The sequence below is a fragment of the Oryctolagus cuniculus genome, chromosome 9, assembly GCF_964237555.1.
Source record: "Oryctolagus cuniculus chromosome 9, mOryCun1.1, whole genome shotgun sequence".
NCBI classification, from domain to species: Eukaryota; Metazoa; Chordata; class Mammalia; order Lagomorpha; family Leporidae; genus Oryctolagus; species Oryctolagus cuniculus.
Window position 1 is genome coordinate 121,830,490 of NC_091440.1, and position 21,508 is coordinate 121,851,997.

Here is a 21,508-nt window from a genome sequence, read left to right on the forward strand (position 1 = left end):
TGTATAGTCCCAAAATGAATACTGTACAGCCATGAGAAACAACAAGTACAACTATTTGGAACATGCACAACGCTCAAAAACACCAGGTTGAGCTAAAGAAGCCACACACCAGAGTGCACATATTGTAAGACTGTGCTTGTAAAACATACAAAGCTGGCCAAACTAATCTAGGGCGGTCGTTACTGTTTAGGAAAATGTCATGTCTGGAAGGGGAGCAGGAGGGATCTTCTGGGGGGATGATAATGTTCCATTTCTTGATGTGGGTGCTGTTTATATGGATGTGATACTATTTGGAAATCCATGAAATTACTCACTGGAGATTTTCTGTGTATACACTAGATATCAACAAAAACTTCTGAGAAAATAATAATGTTATTGGTAATGCTTATGCCACTGCTTTAGTCTATAACTTTTTTTAAAATCATATTAAAAATTTTACAGTTATAGATGTCAAACTCACAGCAGTATTATGGAAGCAACAAAAATAAAGTACCAACTCAAATTCCAATTTAATTCAAATTTGGGAAAAAAAACCAGTTGATATCTAATGCAGATCTTATTTTTAGTATATACAGTAATTTGAATTTTCACCTATAGTGAACTCACAAGGAAAATTGCTCCTTCTTAAGCCTTCTCCAAAAAAGGCAACTACGGAATTTTCAAATTATCTCAAATACAATTAAAAAGCACTTAACTATTTTCTGTTAATCCAATATGCTTTGTTGAACCTCTTGCTTATAGGAATCTTTCCAATATTATCTCTTTTCTTGGAGCATTCTGAAGGACTTTGGGGATACCAGAATGAAGGTTCTGGACATAGACAACAGCTGCAATCCATTTCAAAATCAAAGTGAGAAGAACACCTGAATACTCCCTGGCTTTTTACATGAATCTGCTAAATTAAGATCTTTTAAGATACATTACTATGTAGGCTAGTCATGAAACTCTGTGTATATTTCTTACTGATTATCCATGAAAATGATCTATGTGCAAGCAACTGCGCCAGTCTGCACGTTAACTAGACTGGTCCTGACAAGCCAAGAAAAAATAAACAAACTCAAATGGAAGGAACTCCCTGAAATAAGTCTTATTCTTATGAGCAGTGAAGCAACTTCTGACCAATAACAAGAAGGAAACAAAGAAATCTACACTGAAGATATTTAGGTTCTGGAAACACTGAATTGTTGTTTGAAAAAATGAAGTTTTTGAAAGACCCTGTGCATTTGTAATCTGGAAAGGGCAGGCACGACAACCTAAAAATGGACACATTTTTGCATGTCAGTTATAACAGACGCACACAAAAACACATTAAATATATTGTGATTCTAACTATCCCACCTATAGAGTATAACTATACAGTAATACGACTTATTTTGAAGCCATTTTAAATCACCTTTTAAATCTTCATAAGTGTGTGGACCTTTTAAAAGAAGAGAACATAAGGGATGATGGGCTCATCTTCCTGTTGCTACTACTGCTTGAAACACTTCCCAGCCCTTGTTCTGTAATCCTCTGGTTTATGACTGACCAAAGAAAACAGATTTGTTGTTTTAGTTCCACACTTTGTGTTGCACTCCACTGCTCCCTGCCCCCTTTAGATTCCCTGATCAAATACATCATCTGACTGTCCTCAAACATAAAATGTTCCTTCAACGTTAGAAAATCCACCCACTGAGGTTACAACACACTGTACCTTGGCTCTATGGCAGCCCCAGAGAGGTGTTCCCAGGTACTGTGAACAAGTTCAGTGGCCAGATTTCAAGGCAGGACAAAGAGGGACCTGGACATCAAGATGACGACTTCTGTTTTTTTCAACAGAGAAACTATTTAAATTGACAATAAAAGTTGGACAAAATGACCAATTTGTTAATTATGCCTACTGAGAGTAAACACCTAGTGAAAATACAAAGAACTCATCTTGGTAAAAGAGGAATCATTGAGAACCTTTTCCTCCCTGTACTACAGAAAAGAAATCCATTTAATTTACCTAATTTATCTCTTCTTGTCTGAAAAATTCATTTTACTTTAGACCATCAAAAGGCCTAGATTTTGGTGAATGCCTGGTTCCATATGCCTCTCCAACCTACTACAAAGTAGCGGTCTACCTACTTGGAATTGAATCCATCATAGTTGGAACTCTGTATAAAACCAGTGGATTTGAATTGACTGCCTTCTCAACATGTGGACATGACGCAAAAAACTGTGCAATTCAGTGGATAAACAGAAAATAATCCACTGAAATAGGCAGAAAATATGTCAGTCATACACTACATCAAGCTGATATTCTCTCAAGAGTATGCACACGACTTCAAGAGCCAGGATGCACAAGAGTAAAGTTGCTGAAAACAGGAAACAAGACAAGGAAGGATTACAACCATACCAAAATTCACCAATATGCCCAGCACAACAGACAAGTTTCAACAGACTGATTTCAAGTAAAAGAGATTATGGGTAAAATGCCATTATCTCTAGAGAGACTAATGGTCCTTCAAACTCCAACTCCCAACTTATATATGCTTCTAACTCCAAGACTCTGTTCCTACATGATTTCATAATGAAATAAGAAGTGGTCATGTGTAAAAGCACTAGATTTGGAGGAGACTAAATGAATCACAGGATTTTCAAACTGAATATTCTAAAATGAGTTTACTAGTAGCTAACCAGAAACAAGATGACTTCAAACTACTGAAAAACCACCAGAACTTTTTCAAAAGAGGAGACTGCAATTTGAATGAACCCTTTGACGACATTCTTTACCTATTATTTCTATCATAGCAAAGGAAATTGATTTAGAAATCTAAGTCCTGGGTTCAGCGCTGTGATGTAGAGGGTGAAGCTGCTGCCTGTGGCACTGGCATCCCATATGGGTTCCAGTTCAAGTTCCAGCTGCTTCACTTCTTCTGATCCAGCTCTCTGCTATGGCCTGGGAAAGCAGAAGAAGATGGCCCAAGTCCTTGGGCTCCTGCACTCATGTGGGATATCTGGAAGAAGCTCCTGGCTCCTGGCTTTGGATTGGTTTGGATCAGCCCAGCTCCAGCCTTTGCAGCCATTCGGGTAGTGAACCAGCAGATAGAAGACACCTCTCTCTCTCTCTCTCTCTCTCTCTCTCTCTCTGCCTCTGGCTCTTTGTAACTCTGCCTTTCAAAATAAATAAATAAATCTTAATAAAAAAAGAAAAGAAATCTATGTCCCTAACAAATTTAGAACTTCTGAACAAATTATCACTTAAGGTTGCAAATAAAGTCTTGTTTTCTTTATATCTATGACATATAGATATATTTTTATTTTTTTCCTTTCCACCCTAAATTACAGTTTTTTTTTTTAACAAAAAGACATAACTTCAGTATTCTATTGGGATTAAATTGGTCATTTCCACTTTGTGAGCAAAATGTCCCAGATTAAAAAAATAATAAAGTATAAATTCTCTAAATACATAACAGTCATTGTTGGCCTGAGAACTCAGAACCTCTCTATTTTGGATATGGGAGATAATCTGATGCTAACAATATGAAGTTAATTTCTCACATACACAACACAGTTCTTTATTGATACATGAAACACAGGCTCTTTATAACAAATACCCTAAAGATCTTTAATTGGTAGTTAGGAAATAGGCTTTTCCTAATCATTGAGGCTCTTTTAAATATTATATTTTAAAATACTCATTTAGGGAAACTAATGAGGTAAGATATGAGAGGGATAAAGAAGGTAGTATGTTGTTTTCAAAATTAAAATTTTCAGGACATCAGTCCAGCAGGCATAAAACAACATAAAACAAATAACCAGATAATAAAACAATAAAAGCAAACTAGAAATAATATGAAAGCTTTTTTAAAAACTGTTATTGCACATATGCAATAATTACTTCCATCAAGACTTTTATTATACATTTGTTTTAATGGAATCATAATGCACAAGTGCATGCTATTGTTTAAACACATTCACCACATACCCCATAACAGAATATGATGACAACATGTATTAAAGATAATACAGAAAATGTGGCTAAACGCATTCTGTATTATGGTTCCATAATACAGCATGCAAATGGTTCTGACTAAGCAGACACAGGAGACGGTCGTTAGTGTGCACGCTGTGAATGTATATTATGAATAATGCATAAAACTTGGCTAAATCCTAATGAGTCCATTGACATCCTATGGGGTCCAAAGGAGGCTCAGATCCCAAAGCATGGCCCTGGCACATTTCTCCCACCAATCATTATAAAAAACAATAGCATGAAAACAAAGGACATTAAACTACATGAATATACTCTCATTCTAGGTAAAGGATTTGAAATAAGCACAAAAATTGGAAGAAACTTTGAAAAGAGAGCTAAAAGTCCATCTTACACCATCATCCCACTTACAGTTTCTGAAAATTATCCATTGCAATTCAAATGGGACAAAAGCTGCAGTTGAGAGTTTGATGTTATTTTCTCTGGTTTTCTTCAGGGAGCTGCTATTACAAGGATGATCTGAGCAATGCCTAAGAAAGTGACCCAACTCTTAGACCATAGGGGTAAGAAGTCTTCCTGCCTGGAAAAAGCAACATCTACAAAATGAAGTGCAGTCAGTTAAATAAGGAAATAGATATAATACCTCTGAAAGCACTGTTTAAAGTAAAAAGTTCTTCAAATTCGGGTTTTTACACAGCATTTGGAAAAGAATGCCATGAGCATGTTACTTACAACACATGTTTTTTTAAAAAATCAATGTTTTCCCCAATAACCATTAAATAGACTCTAAAAAACGAGTCCTTGAAAGAGAAACCTTATCCATGGTCCTCACATGGGAGTACCCCAAGACGAACACCTACACGAACATAACATGTTCAATGTGTCCACTGTGCCAAAAATGCAGAACTGAGCAAGCTGTGACTGAGATGCACAAATTAAGTCTGGGACAGAAGCCTGCACACCCAAACCTCTCCTTGGAGGGGGAGTAAGAAAGCAAGGACAGCTGCTTCTTTCTGGGGCTCCCTAGGGAGGGTGGGAACTGGGCATGCTGAGAACACATCCCGAAGTGTACAGAAGAGACAAGGGCTGGCCACTTGGGGGATGCAGCAGGCCAAGAATAACCCTGGACTCTCAGAAAACATGCAGGAGCAAAACACTTGAGTGGGAGCTGCAGCCCAAGTCCTGGTATGGAGTTCTTGTCCCTTTGCCCAGCTCCGCAACATTTTCCCCAGCCCCTCACCGGGTACAAGAACCAGACACAGTCAAGGCGAAGGCCCAAACTGGAAGCTGCCAGAGAGCCTACAGGGAGAAAACATGTAAATTTCTCCATCATGGAATCTAAAACACAGGTCATTTACTATCCATGTTTGGATGAATATCAGCTCCCAGCTTAGGGAAATGGTAACTTACTCTACATGCTTTGAATTGAGGGCTCAGTGGAAAACTTTCTGAAAAAAAAAATATTGCTTTATTTTTTCCCATTTCTCACTAGCAGCATAGGTAGAAATATAAACTCTAAATATGTATGAAAACAACCCTTCAGAAGTTTCTATTTAAAGTACAAATACTCCGGGGGATAGTTAAGAAAAATCACAATAAATTTGTGTATGTTTTCAATTTGCTTTCTTTTATGAGAACTAGGACAACAGAGGAACTTAGCATGTTTGGGGTAGATATTGAGTGACTTAAAAACAGGATGGGGGGCAGACACTTTCACAGGTAAGAAGCCAGAATCCCATATCAGACTGCCTAGCAAGTGTCTGACTCCAGCAGGATGGGGGCCGGCTCTCAGTCTAGCAGGTGTCAATGTCTCATATCAGACTGCATAGGTTTGAGTCCTGGCTCTGGCTCCTGACTCCAGCTCCCTGCTACTGTGCACTGGGAGGAGTAGCAGGTAACAGCTCAACTAACTGGGTCCTTGCCACCACAGGGGAAACCTGGATTGAGTTCCTGGCTCCTGGCTACAGCCTGTCCCGATGCTGGATGTTGTGAAATGAACCAGCCAAATGAAGTGTAGGCTGTCTCGGTCTCACTTTCTCTCCCTTCTCTCTCTCTCTCCCTCTCTCTCTCTCTCTGTGTGTGTGTGTGTGTGTGTGAAATGAGATAAATAAATCTCTCTGTCCACTATGTTATTATGTTTGTATTTACACCTGGCTAAGTGCTTCACTGTTGCTAGAGCATGAAGTATGAAAATCATGCAGAAAAACAAGGCATCTGTTGTAACCACTTCTGCTGTTTCCCCTTGTTCTCAAAGTTGCCTCCCATGGAGTACAATAGACCAAAGTTCAGTTCCTGAGACAACAATTCCACAAAGCTATTCTGCCTTTGAAAGCCATCGTCCACCACGGCTGGTCCCAGGCACACTGTAAGCGGCTGACAATTGCATCCCTCCTCCCTCCCCGGGCTCCTTCACCCCCTCCCAGATGCCACCAAAAGAATAAGAGAAAGTCTCCCAGTAGCACTTTGCTTCCCAGCAGGAAGCTGTACTGTCTGTGATATCCATTTTGATACAAACCTAAATTAGGCCTCTGGAAATAGGTAATGCATAAAAAGAAGCATTTCGAGTCACCAAATTTTTATTATAGGTTACTGTTAACCCTTGGAAGATAGAGGTGAGCTCCGCAGCTCCCCACTGAGGTGACTATTTGTCATGAAATCATAGGCCCTACCTCAAAGGATGTCTCAGGTGAGCTTGCTACAAGGCAAACTATCTAGTTGACCTACAGGATTCTGATAGCTAGTTTAAGTGGGGAAGCTAAGAGAAATGCCAGTTAAACAAAAGGATCAGCACAGCATGGGGAGCCAGCAGTCGGCCAGCACCAGTTTAACGGCTGACAGAGCCTGGAGAGAGATGTAGGGATCAAGGTATTTTACTATCAGACCGATTTAAGACCCTTCCCTTCAAACGCTCTTCTTCCAAAGACTTGTATGGTTTGGAGGGGCGAAAGTTCAGGCCAACACATACGTTTTTAAAGATGCCACTTGCAAGAAAACTAATAACTAGTCCTATATTTTTATTTTTTCATATAGTGAATTCATATGGTACATTCATATTTTTATTTTAAAAATTTCTGCTCAACATTTAAAATCACCAGCCCATATCTAAGACTCAGGGAAATCTCAGAAGCTACCCTAAAACTACTCCTGTATTGTGACCCTAGCACCAATTCTAGAAAACATTTGTCACTTTCCTTTTTCTACTTTAACCCTTGTAATACTTGACTCTCATTTTTTCTTCTTTCTTCATCACATTTCAATGAGCAGCATTCATAATGTTGAGCATAAATACAAGTGAATTCAGGAATCCAAATCAAAGACCAGTTCTATTAATCTGCATTAGTGCGAAAAACATGCAGAATGTGCATGCCATCTCCTCGTCTTTCAACAAAACCAGAGTTACTTTCTGATGAAAAACTGGACGAGAGAACCATCATGTCATGTCAGACCACAGCAAATCAGCTTTCAGCTTCCCCCATGCATTTGTATCCTTTGTTTTGCTTTAAAAAAAAAAAAAAAGTGCTACACGTGCCTGTTTCAATGATCTCATTAAAATAAGCAGACACAACGAACTCACATCTCATAAAATACAACAAGTACAGTATAAAATATAATTCCTCCAATTGGAATTAACTGATATTTATTGAATTGGTAACTAAAGAATTAAACATCTTCAAAGTGTCACAGTGATGAAGAAAACATAAATTAGTCTGCAATTGGTAACATAGAAAAATAAATAGCTAGTAAGGAAGACCCAAGGTTATAGGGAGTTTAGAAGCATATGGATACTAGCCAAGTCTCACAGCTGCCCAGAATCTATATCTGAGTCCCTAAAATTTAAAGGTAGAGCAAATATTCCTCTTCCACTCCCTAGACAGGGCCCAGGAAATGGCAGGCTCTTTTTAATACCCAAGGCTTTTTTTAGGTCTCATTCTACCCAAGGTGATCTTCAGACTGAAAAACAAAACCAAACAAACAAAAACAAACAAAAAAAGAAAGCCTAGCCAGTCTCATTCATCTGTGGGATAACATTTAACTTCGTCAGTCCTGGAACCACACACCTCAGGGTGAGGTCCCCGAAGATGACAACACAATCTCATTCAAGAAATTCTGACCACTTACTGACTTGGCTTACTTGGGATGTCTCGCTATCATCTGAGTGCCAGTAACTGAAATTATGTCTTATGTTTCCATTTTCTAAGATGATTCCTCAACTCGAATATGCAAGAGCACTTCACCCAGTCACAGTGACAGCACCTCACCGTTAACACAGCAATTTTTTGCAAGTTTCTACTGGCTATCTGTCCACACTGTACGTACCTGTGCAGTTCATTCTTGGAAAAGTTGCTTTTTCCATAGCTTGTGCCTTAAAAATAGTCCTATACCCATGCTGGTTTTGTATTCTGTTCAGCTCAAATTGAGATTCATTGGTACTTTTCCATAGTTACATTTCTTGTTCAAGTGCTGTTTCCTTTTATTTATTCTGAAGTTTTCGATGTAAGACAAACAGGAACACCACCTTCTAAAATTACTACTATCCTACCACCCTCCAATGGAACATTAACGGGAAGCAATATTCTCCCAAGCTATGAAGCATACACTGCCCTAAATTACATTGCAGTCGCTGCCCTGAGCTCACACATTTTTGAATAGAAAGGCTCCCAGGGATCTTTCTGTACTGACTGCATTTACTGCTTTAAAATATTTTTAACCCAGACGCTGAAGTGCCAGGCTTGCAGTTCCTCATGCTAATCCCAGCCTGGGTGGCTGTTCTTAAGGGAAAGCATTCAAAACATTGTAGCAGTACATCAACTTTGACCCTTTTCACTTAAACATGAGATGCTTAAAAAAAAAGTTTGAATTCCAGAGGGAATCACTGAACTTTGACCTGCTTAAAATTAGTTTTGTTTTAGTGCCTTCATGGTGACTCAACAAGCCAATTTTCCAGACACTTAAGACGTTTCTGCCCCTGAAGACTCCAGTTCAAGTCCACAGCTATGTTCGCCCATCAGATCAGAACACTTTGTCCCAGGGTTTCAAGCAACAAATTCCCAGCTCCCCATCTCTGCCAGATGTTGGCATTACTTGGTATTGAGCTGGATCTAAACACACACACACACACACACACACACACGCACACACACACAATACCAGGATCAGAGGACAGGCCCTAATTTTTTTTTTTTTTTTTTCACTAAGAGCCTTTAAGGAAACAAAGTTTCCCACTCAAAATGCAGTCATGGGGAAATGTTTATCAAGATTATATAAACATGACTTACTAGTCCAACTCCTACAAGACTAAAACTCCTAACTTTGGGTAACTGTACAATGACACATTCATAATACAGTCTCTGTAAGCCTGTGTGTATCACTAGGGGAAGAAACCTACTGGTCTTTTATTTTCTAACTGCTTACTGATTTTAAACATTTCTCAATGAACAATTATATCACACATGAACCATATCATAGTGGCATACTCTTCTTCAATGCAATTTCAAATATATCTGTTGTTAAAACACATGTTAATTAATAAGTAAATCAAATTAACCAAAGAACTAAGGGTATATGTATATGTTCAGTTTGATTTTGTGCCTCAAAACTATTTCCCTCTTTAGGAAAACGAACTTCAGGGACGGCGCTGTGGCAAAGCAAGAAAAGCCACCACCTGTGGCTCCATCATCCCACTCAGGTAATGGTTCGAGTCCCGGTTGCTCTACTACCAATCCAAAACTGGAAAATGGCCAAGTATTTGGGCCCCTGCACCCACGTGGAAGACTGGGAAGAAAATCCTGGCTTCTGATCAGCCCAGCTCTGGCTGTTGCAGCCATTTGAGGGAGTGAACCAAAGAATGGAAGATTTCTCTCTTTGTCTGTGTCTCTCCCTAACTCTACCTTTCAAAGAAACAAACAAATCTAAAAAAGTGGGGATGGGGAGTACTGTGGTATAGTGGGTTAAAGCCCTGTTCTGCAGCACTGGCATCCCATATGGGCACCGGTTCAAGTCCCTGCTGCTCCACTTCTGATCTAGCTCTCTGCTATGGCCTGGGAAAGCAGAAGATGGCCCAAGTCCCTGGGCCCCTATACCCACGTGAGAGACCTGGAAGAAGCTCCTGGCTCCTGGCTTCGGATCTGCATAGCTCTGGCCGTTGCAACCATCTGGTGAGTGAATCAGTGGATGAAAGACCTTTTTCTCTCTCTCTGCCTCTCTGTAACTCTGCCTTTCAAATAAATAAATAAATCTTAAAAAAGAAAAAGAAAAACAACTTGGCAAAACCTAAACAGCACCAATTTCATTGATAAGCAGTGAGTTAAAGAGAAAAAACAGTTATTAGACTGGAACAATTCCATGCATAAATGCTTTAAATTTTTTAAAAAGTCAAGAATAAATGAAAACCTCTTTTAGCAGTAAGAAGCTGGAAAAAAAAATGTTAACCTAGTTAACCAGGATAAAAGAATCAATATACACAAATTAATAACCTACATACCATGTTAAACAGAAATCTTTATTGTATCCAACAGGTGATTGGCTATATTGAAAGGTAGTGCAAAAGTGTACTCCAGATCTTCATATTTAAACACTGGTTTGCAACTAATGTGATCAATTTTCAAAGAGCTAATATAGGCATTTGACCCCTATAGTTAACTGCCACAACAGCAAAATCAGAAATTACATACATGGTACAAGGTCACACAAAATGATCACAGAAAAATTGTATTTTATTGTTTGTTTCCCTTCCATTAGACAGCACTAACTCTTATTCCCATATTTAGAAAATAGAAACTATTCAACTAAGTCTGGTAATCATTTTTTCATTTCCTACACAGTTAAGGATGAATGCAATAAAGTTGTTCAAATTGGGGCAAGTAGTGAACTTCTGGATATTTACATTAAGTTAGACCTACTTCATTTTCATTTTATTCATAAATCATTCAACACATAAATATTCAGTAACCACAGATTACTTAAATTAAGAAAATATTTGGAATTCTTTCCAATCATTTTACATTTCAAGCACATGTAACTATTTGGGCTTTCTACTGATGGTTAAGAAAACAGTAACTAATAGGTTTGAAAACTGGGTCAATTATTTATATGAGGAGGTCAGCTGAAATGAAAATTTTCAGTGCTACCAACTAGTACCTTCAAGTGACATAAAAATTATGTAAGACGCTAATGACATACACATACAGATCAGACAGTAAATGGTAGTTTTTAAATAAAATAAAATCATACAAAGACATTCTCAAGCAAGGAACATTATCTGAAGAATCTGCCAACATAGGATTAGTATTGTAGTTGCTTAATCCTTTAATTGTTTTAATAATAAAATATGCTACTAATTATGTAAGGTATTTTGGCCTTGAATTCCAAAAAAGACATTTGCATTTTTCTCTGTATATGTTGTAAAAACTAATATATGGTGTAATTAAAAAGTAATGCACCAGTTTTTAAATAAACATACCTTGTCATTTAAGTCCAAATGTATTTTTTCTTCTCAATGGTTGCCTTAGAACACTAGTCACTTAAAGATCAGTCATTACTCAAGTATTTTTACCTCTGAAAATGCTTTCTAGTCTACAAAATACATACAAGTCTAAATATCCTGAAAGGTGACAAATTTTATAATTTGAAAGTCAATTTTAGCCTTTTTCATCATTTTAGAGAAACATTTATAGCCAATTCTGGAGAATGGGGGAAAAAAGATGATGAATCCTAGTGTTAAATGGGGTTAGACAGTAATGAGATGGATTATTAGTCAGGCTTGCAAATGATTCAAAAGCCAATTCTATGAGAGGAAGTTTTCCAAAATGTTCTGAGTAAGGGCATCATTGGGATAAAGGTTTTACTTCTTTGGATGACAATTTTGAAAAACAACATTAATCTGAATGCATAAATTATGGTGTTGCCATTGTTTCAAAAATCTCACTCTAAAGTTTTCAGCCATAACTCTGCAACAATTAAACAGAAGATAAACATTTTTGTTTAGATGGTGGTTCGTGTACATTCTGAAGCTCCCACTGGGTATAATCAACTACAGGTTGATTTGCAAAATATTATAGATAATATGAATACGACATAACTGTTGGTCTTTCCAGAAAGTTAGAATTTTTACCAAGCCTTATTTTCATAGTCAAGTATTTACATCCAACCCCAATCTGTAGGCTTCTATAAGCTTTTTTTCTCCTATGCAGTCAAAACCTGACAAGTGTTCACTGTGTGATTATGCACAAAAACTGCAAATTTAAACAAGGTGCGATCGTATACTTTTTCACACTTTATTGTATCATGCTGCACCAGAACACTAATGTATGCACAGTTCCAAAATAGCCTGGGCTATTACTGCACAGCCTTGAAAACTACTAAAATTCCAACAAGAGACCTTTCAAAAGCTGTACTTTATTACTGCACACTAGTAAAAGGTTGCTTTCATTGTTTGTGTTTCACAATAGAAAAAAATAAATAAGTGTCTATGGTGTTGCCTAATAATTCTGAGGTCTTACTTCTTATTAGACTCTTCATAGTTCCAGTAGTTGTTTCATCAATATGACTATGACAATGGGATTCAATACTATTTCATTGACTCAATTATGAAACAAGTGTGCTTTTTTTCCTTAGGCTGTCCTACTTTTTTAAAGTTGCATTTGAATTATTGATGAAATTGCAATAAAGCATTTCTTTGTTACACACAAACATGGAGAAGGATGCTTCATGGTTAATTTTTAGGCTCAAGAAACAGTGATAAAATAAATACTCGGCCTTTCAAAGAAAGCCTATAATAGCCTGGTACAAGCATAAAGGATTTACTCTTTTATTTCTTTTTCTATTGTGTTTAAGAACATAATGTGAATGGTAAGCAACAGACTACTATGAAAATACAATACATTTCAGGTCTTCTTGAGTGACAAAAACATTTAAAATAAGACAAATTTAGATTCTGCTTTCCTTAATTCTTTCAAAGCCATCTCACTTATGATGAGAGTCCCAAAAGTGGTAGAAAGAACAGTTTCCAGGACAGGCACAACAGTTCTTACTTGGTCTACTCTGATAAACACCTAGCTAAAGTCCCCTCCACTCCATTTTCCAGACAAAAACCAGAAGGATATCTCAAAATCCAAATCTGAATCCTTTAATTACTCACATTGCTTGTACGATAAAAACTGAATGCCTTCACAGGGCAAGAAGCTATGTGAAATGCCTCCTGCCTCTTCCAACCTCACCTCTCACAACCTTTGCCCTCCTATGTGCCCCAGCCACAGTAGTGTCAGCTCCTTAATAGTCCAGACTGTAACCCACACAAACGATCTGGACAAGCTGCTCTCTATCTCCTACTCACCCGCACCTTTTATACCCAGCAAGCCTTTACTTCTCTTCATTCCCCAGACCCTGTGTCTCTTCCTCATGACTGCCCTCTGGACTTCACAAATGAGGCCACTCTAGCTCCTCACTGATCCCTGTACTTTTCTCCTTAATACTCGCCATAGCGCTTAGCATTACCCATGCTCACAGCACAACCCTGCTAGCCAGACTGGGCACACGAAGCTGCACCTCGCCCCGGCACCGCGGCTCACTAGGCTAATCCTCCGCCTTGCGGCGCCGGCACACCGGGTTCTAGTCCCGGTTGGGGCGCCGGATTCTGTCCCGGTTGCCCCCCTTCCAGGCCAGCTCTCTGCTGTGGCCAGGGAAGGATGGCCCAAGTGCTTGGGCCTTGCACCCCATGGGAGACCAGGAGAAGCACCTGGCTCCTACCATCGGATCAGCACGGTGCGCCGGCTGCAGCACGCCGGCCGCTGCGGCCATTGGAGGGTGAACCAACGGCAAAGGAAGACCTTTCTCTCTCTCTCTCACTGTCCACTCTGCCTGTCCAAAAAAAAAAAAAAAAAAAAGAAAGAAAAGAAAAAGAAAAAAAGTGCTGTGGCATAGCAGATGAAGCCGCCACCTGCAGCGCCAGCATCCCATATGCACACTCAAGCTGCTCCACTTCTGATCCAGCTCTCTGCTACGTCCTGGGAAAGCAGTAGAAGATGGTCCAAGTCCTTGGGCCCCTGCACCCATGTGGGAGACCTGGAAGAAGCTCCTGGTTCCTGGCTTCAGATCAGCGCAGCTCCGGCCGTTGCAGCCATCTACGGTGTGAACCAGCGGATGCAAAACCTCTCTCTCTCTCTTCCTCTGCCTCTCTGTGTAAATCTGCCTTTCAAATAAACAAATGAATAAATCTTTTTAAAAAATCTACTATTGCTCACGGCAAGTTAATAGGAAATTGGCTTCTGTAGCAGATTCACTCCTACTCTCACTTTTTTTTTTTTAAAAGCTTCATTATTTATATTATTTGAAAGGCAGAGCAACACACAGAAAGATCTTCCATCCACTGTTTCATTTCCCAGATGATCGCAACAGCCAGGGCTGGGCCAGGATAAAGCCAGCAGCCCTGTACTCTGGGTCTCTTTCAGGGGCGGCAGGGGCCCACGCACTTGAGCCACCATCAGCTGCCTCACCACTTTAACTGGCTGTTAATCTCAAATCTGTTTCTGTCATTTCTACTTGTTATTGGGTAAATTAATTAAATATACCATAACTAAAGAAAATCTAAGAACAAAAGCAATGTTTTAGTGAAATGAAATTAAATGCTTTGGAAAAAAGAAAACAAATTGATTGCTTTTTAAAACTAACAAGCTAGATGTCAACTATCTTCATAAAATGGGAATAAGTATCTTCTGGGAGCTATGTTTGACTCACCAGTAAAGATGCCACTTGGGACACCTGTGTCCCATAGCAGAGTGTCTGGTTTCAGCCCCATAACCTCACTTCCAATCCAGCTTTCTCCTAATGCACACTGCGGGAGGCAGCACGACAACTCAAGCACCCATACTCCCCACACAGGGATCCAGGGTGAATTCTGGGCTCCTGGCTTCTGCCTCACCCAGCCCTGGCTGTTGTTAAGCAGGTGAGAAGTGAACCAGTGGATGGAGGATCTGTCTGCCTCTGTCTGCTTTTCAAATAAGATGAAAATAACAAAACAAAAAATTAAAGATAAAATCTTTTGAAAACCAGCAAATCCTGCACTTAGATTGTTTCGATTGCGTCTCAAGAGCCTGTAGGCTTTCTTGCCATTTTCAATAAATCAAAAATGAAAACCTGGGGATGGTGCCATGATATAGTAGGTTGAGCCTCCACCTGTGGTGTTGGCATCCCATATGGGCTCGGGTTCGAATCCAGGCTGCTCCACTTCCAGTCCAACTTCTTGCTAATGCTCTGGGAAAGCAGCAGACACAGCCCAAGTGGTTGGGTCCATGCACCCATGAGGGAGACACAGAGGAAGTTCCTGGATCTTGGATTCAGATCAACCCAGCTCTGGCCATTGCAGACATTTGGAGAGCAAACCAGCAGATGGAGGACCTCTCTCTCTCTTTCTCTCATTAACTCTGTCTCTCAATTAAATAAATAATTAAATAAATAAATCCTATTTTATAAGATTTAAATAAATCTTGTCTTAAAAATGTAAAAACCTTGATATGCATTTGTATGATGGATAGTTTACCTAAGATGATGATAAGGATTGTCACTCAGGGGACCCATATTTCAAAGCCTTGCCTAAATATCAATTGACTTGAAAACTGATAAACAGTGAAAAACAAAGGGACATTGATAGAATGATAAAGCACATGTTAAAAATAATAAATTACTTAGTGTAGATGGTATTTCGCTAACATTCCCTGTTTTGCAATTTTTAAGAAAACAGACAGTCCAGATTTTGCACAATCACACAGGGATATGGAGCATCTCTGGGCTCCTTATTTGGCTGAGTAGTAGATTATCCTCTGTCTTCCTCAGTAGACTGGAAACCCCGTGAGGTCAGGAACCAAATCTCTTTTACTTTCCATTGTGACCCCATCAATTTAACACACAATAGACAAAAAGATAGACATGCAGTGAAAATGTTCTGAATTAATCAAAGATAATTAAGATTAGTCAAACAACATTGTTTATTTTAAATTACTACTAGGTCAATATGCAAATATTTATAAAAAGTTTAAGAACAAATATAGCTGAAGTTGCCCAAAGATTTCAAGATGTATTTTTTTGAGAGACAATATATGCTTTTGCTCACTAATGGAAAGATCATTCATACTACATAAAAGAATCTTGGGGCTGGCACTGTGGAGCAGCAGGTTAGGCTGGTTCAAGTCCCAGCTTCTCCACTTCTGATTCAACTCCCTGCTAATGTGCCTGGGAAATCAGTGGAAGATGGCCCGAGTGCTTGGGCCCCTGCATCCATGTGGGAGACCCAGAAGAAGCTCCTGGATCCTGGCTTCCTCCTGGTCTAGCCCTGGACACTGCGACCATATGGGGAGTAAACCACCAGATGGAATCTCTCTGTCTCCCTCTCTCTCTCTCTGTAATTCTTTCTAATAAAATAATTTTTAAAAAAAATCTTAATTTTTTAAATGTTGTAATCTGTAGCAAAACAAAAGTTTTCCGCGTTTTGACATATATTTAACCTTATATTCAAGGTTACGTGATTAAGTTTCCCAAGGGACTCAAATATGATAAGCAGATCCTTATTAAGACTTCTGTATGCTGGTTCCGAATCCAGCTACCTTTTAAGTTTATCTGTAATGGAAAGCAATAATAATGCTACCTGAAATGTATTTGTCCTCTTCATTTCAAGAAATTCAAAACCAGTATCTTGTAAACAGGCACTACTACATACAAAAAGGAGAACATAACTGAGATGAATTTTTATTAACAAAATAAAAGATGTTAACAGGGAAGCTAAGCTATCTAAAGCTAAGCTATCTAAAGGATGATTTGGATAATTCCCATAAATCAAACTGAGTTTTTACCGGAAAAAACGCTTATAAATATTTAAAATTCCAGAAAGATATGAAGGAACTTGTGATAGTTATGAAAGTTTTTTTTTGTTTTGTTTTCAGGTTCCCTTTTGCTAAAATAACACAATAAACATATCTTTGAATTACTGCATTGAAATGACTTATAAATTGATGTTTCTGAGAGATAAATTAAAAACAAGCAATGAAAGAACATTGAGAAGCACCCTGGAATACAAGGCAGGACACATGTCATAAACTGGAGAGACAGATAAGAAGCAGCAACAGTGCCAGTACAGCCCCAACCTCATTAATTCTGAGAAACTGCTAAACAGGAAGAAATGAGAAGTCACTATGACCCTGGCTAATGCGCATGTACACACACACACACACACACACACATACACACCTGAGCACATATACAAGTACACACATAACTCCATTAATTTCTTAATATTTTAAAGCATCACAAGCAGATTCTTGTTTTTCATGCAGTTTACTTTTGAATATTCCGAATTCATACTATCCCATTTAATTAATTTAAATTTAATAATTTAAACCCACAAAATTGTCAAGTTCTTCACCAGTGTACTTTTCCCCATTCAGTATACAACTTGGCATTATAAAAATCTAGCACAGTAGTCTTCAAGGGATGATGTTAAAAAAAAAAAAAAAAGAAAAAACACACAATGGCATACTATCAAAAATAATACAATTTCTATTTAAATTTTGTTATATCAGTTAATTGAGAGCTTTAAAAAATTTTATTTGTTTTTACTTTTATTTGAAAGTCAGCGAGAAAGACAGAGATCTGCTATTTACTGGTCCACTCCCCAAATGCCCATGACAGCCACAGCTAGGCCAGGCCAAAGCCAGGAGGCAGGAACTCCATCCAAGTCTCCCACGTGGCTGAGTTGTGGAGACCCATATACTTCAGGCATTATCTGCTGCCTCTCGTGATGTGAATTACCATGCAGCTGGATCAGAGGCAGAGAGTCCAGGACTCAAACCAGGAACTGAGACATAGGAGACGGCAAATTAGTCACCATGACAAATGCACTCCTATATAGATACTCTCTATTCTACCTTTGTATCTCATTCTTTTTAGTTTATATTTTTAATTTTTATGACCAGTAATTTTTTAAATTGCTGGTGTAAATTCATGGTCACAAAATTAGGAAACCATTAAGTTACATGTCACCTGATAAAAAACCTAGAATTACACATCCTGGTTAATGAGTTCTTATTCACTTCCTGGGTAACAAAATCTTCTTTGCATCCCCACCAATTCACAAAAAAAGACACCATTACCGCCATCATATGTCTAGGTCCAACCGGCTGTCCTACCTCCAGTTAAAATGTTCTCTTGGTTTGATTCCATAAAGAAATTTTCTCCAAAGCCAGAAATTAAAGATGATTCACAAGGTCTTATTTTCTTAACCTAATTACTAATAGAACGCCAAATGAACCCTGGTTTCCACAACAGGAAGCAGTTCAGGTTAAAGACCTTCTCTCTCCTTTGTTTCATCCTTTCATCATACGTGGCAGTTTTCATATGGTAAAGGATGTGGATTATGGATTATACTGTCAAACTGTTAGCTAAATTAACCGCATAAAATGGGCAAGTGGTTTAAAAAGATTTCCTGCCCCCTCCCCGGAAAAAAACAATTTAAAGATTTTCATGTAATACTAAGAATGCAAACATAAGTGACCATGCAACTCACAACAGACCACGGTAGCACCATATGTCTTACATTGCTGGCTCTTTGTTAGCAACATTTCAAGAAAAATGTGAGAATTCTACAATGCCATAAAAAAGTGAAGAAATGAAGAGAAAAGGTCATTCATAGTGGATGTCGTGGTGTGCTGCCCAATGGCATTCATTCTCCTGGCTGCCAGGAATGCTGGCCGCTGAAGGCTCACAGCTCAGTCCCTTGCAAGAACTGCCCCTGCTCAAAGTTCTGTCCTCCTCCCCACCCCAGGGATAGTTCACATTCAACATCAAAGCACAGTTACAAAGGCCTACCTCAGCCTCAGTTTACAGCATCCCTGAAGAGCCACTCACTTCCAGGGCTCCCCACCAGTCACCTTCTCCCTGTGTCCGTCTTGCTTCCTACACCCCTTTGCAGGTGGTGGTGTCCCTGGGAGGCGTCTCCCAAAACTCACTGCTTGCAGATCTCCATGTCACAGCTAGCCTTCAACAAAGACATAATATACTAAAATAGCCATTATCATTTAAGCTGAATCTTGCTCTAAGTGTTTACTGGGCCTTGAATATTGACTAAGGCAGGAGCACACACAACATAAACTATAAATGTGTGTATGTGAGAATTCCGGGGGACTGTGTGCCCTAAAATGTGTTACTGATAGAGTATCTCTAAAGTTATTGTCATTGTCATCAACTAAGTAAAGAAAAGAAAGCATTTTAACTGCTAATTTAATAAGCTGGGTTTCCTTTTTTTGGGAGGGGGGGTTCTCTGTCATTAGTTTATTCAAAAGCAAAGAAGCCCATGATTCTTAAAGAATCAGGTTCCCCACAGCATACAAGACAGAACCAAGTCCAAGAAAAGTCTCACAAAAAGATCACCTCAATCGGACTACTGCCAACCATCACTGCCTCATCTCAGCTAAACCCATCATGGACTTTATGCCTTACCAACACCAAACTGTAATTTCATAGACACGTATTAAGTCATATCTCATCTCCATGCCTTTTTACTCATGCTGTCCTGTCTGCTGGCAACACCCTCCTACTTTCTCAGAGCCTTGTTTTAGCTGAACTCATGGCCTTAACAAGGACATGTTGGTGGAAGCCAAGTGAGAGCAGTAAGGGATGCACTGTGTGCAGCACATTCAAGAAACACAATTGCCGGCGCCGCGGCTCACTAGGCTAATCCTCCACCTAGCGGCGCCGGCACACCGGGTTCTAGTCCCGGTCAGGGTGCCGGATTCTGTCCTGGTTGCCCCTCTTCCAGGCCAGCTCTCTGCTGTGGCCAGGGAGTGCAGTGGAGGATGGCCCAAGTGCTTGGGCCCTGCACCCCATGGGAGACCAGGAGATGCACCTGGCTCCTGCCATCGGATCAGCGCGGTGCGCTGGCCGCGGCGGCCATTGGAGGGTGAACCAATGGCAAAAGGAAGACCTTTCTCTCTGTCTCTCTCTCTCACTATCCACTCTGCCTGTCAAAAAAAAAAAAAGAAAAGAAACACAATTAACACAACTGACCAAATGTCAGTGAGCTTTTGACCATCACCTGACTCCAACAATTCTAAATTATGTCAGTATAAAATGGCCTTCCAGGAGGTCTGACAGCCCCTAATGCCTGCTCTGGAGATACCACTTACCCATTAAGCCATGGCTAAGGACTTCCTGTAAATTCTGAATTCTGCCAGTAAAACTAGGAGGTTTCATCGGGGATTATTATCTACTTCAGGAAACCAATGAAGGTATATAAAAATTCAAAATAATCAATATACAATATCCTTATAAATAAATATTTAAACAGTCAAAGCAACTATGCTATTGAACTGATTTAACAGAAGAAAGAAAAAGGAAGGTTGAAATTTTATCAGGGGTGGGCATTTGGCACAGCAGTCAAGGTGCCCCATTAAGGAGCATATGTCCTATGCTGGAGGGCCTAGGTTTGAATCCCAGCCACAACCCCAGCTAATTTGCACCCTGGGAGGCAGCACTGATGGTTCGAGTAGTTGGGTACCAGCCACTCATGTAGAGACCTAAAGTGAACTTCAGCACCCAGCTTCAGACTGGCTCAGCCTCGGCCATTGCAGGCATTTTTAGAAAAAGAGTGCATGTGGTTTCAGGAAGGAGAAAGATGAGGAATCCAGCACAAGAGAACAGAAATCTAGGAAGTAAATCCATATCCAACAATAGTTCAAAAATTAAGGAAAACAAGGGGTAAACATTTTATACTTAGAAAGACAGAATTGAAAGTAGTAGAGACGGGGTGGGTATGGCTGCAAGCAGGACAGGAGCACTACTGTATCATACAGCCCTGAGTTTCAAACTCTGTACACACCTCACTGTGGTATATATTTAACTGACTAAAATGCTCAGCAGCTTCTGCAGCAGTTCAGTTAGAAAACCTTCCCCAGTCTCTCCTCCGTGATCTCACCGATCTGCAGTCCAAGGTTCTCTCTCTAACACTATATCCACCATCACACTGATAAAACACAACCAGCTTCTGCTACAAGCTCCTCTATCAAATACAGGTTCTTGTAGACAAGAACCAAGATTTATTCATATTTGTATGCCCTGGCAGAAAACAGACTTAAATTGAAATTCAAATCTGAATTCAACAAATATTCACTGAGCTCCAAGTAGACAAAAGTTGTATTAAGACACAGAGTTCTGATTTCAAAGAATAACGTTTATAACCATGAAATGTCATCATATGGTGGAACTCATTATGTGCCAGAGATTATTTTAAGTACTTTGCATTCATTTCATCATTAATTCCTCACAACTACTTTAGGAAGCAGATATAATTATCCCCATTCTGCAGATGAAGAATCACACTCACTCGTGTTGCGCACATGCTGCTGCCTTTGTAACTCTGAGAACGTATGCTGTTCCCCTCACCTTTGAAATATCTGCATGTGCTATCTCTTGCTGCTTTGGAAGGTTCTTCTCTCGTGTCCTCTCTACCTCAATAGCTACCTTGCCAACGTGACTTCCTCAAGGAAGCCTCTTCTGACTTCTTACCCAGAT

The 21,508-nt window shown here is 39.4% G+C and overlaps 1 protein-coding gene across 13 annotated transcripts in view; it reads right to left on the reverse strand.

Moving 5' to 3' along the window:
• Positions 1 to 21,508, reverse strand: part of SOX5 (SRY-box transcription factor 5) — a 1,100,902-nt gene that overhangs the window by 1,063,379 nt on the left and 16,015 nt on the right. For 2 of the 13 annotated variants that reach the window (XM_070049489.1, XM_070049493.1), the window contains exon 1: positions 8,276 to 10,239. The exons of 8 other annotated variants lie outside the window; for them this stretch is intronic. The gene's annotated coding sequence lies outside the window, so the exon portion shown is untranslated. Of the gene's footprint in view, positions 1 to 4,369; positions 4,539 to 8,275; positions 10,240 to 21,508 lie in introns of those variants that run through there. 3 more of the 13 variants (XM_070049492.1, XM_070049501.1, XM_070049496.1) reach the window with 3 other exon arrangements.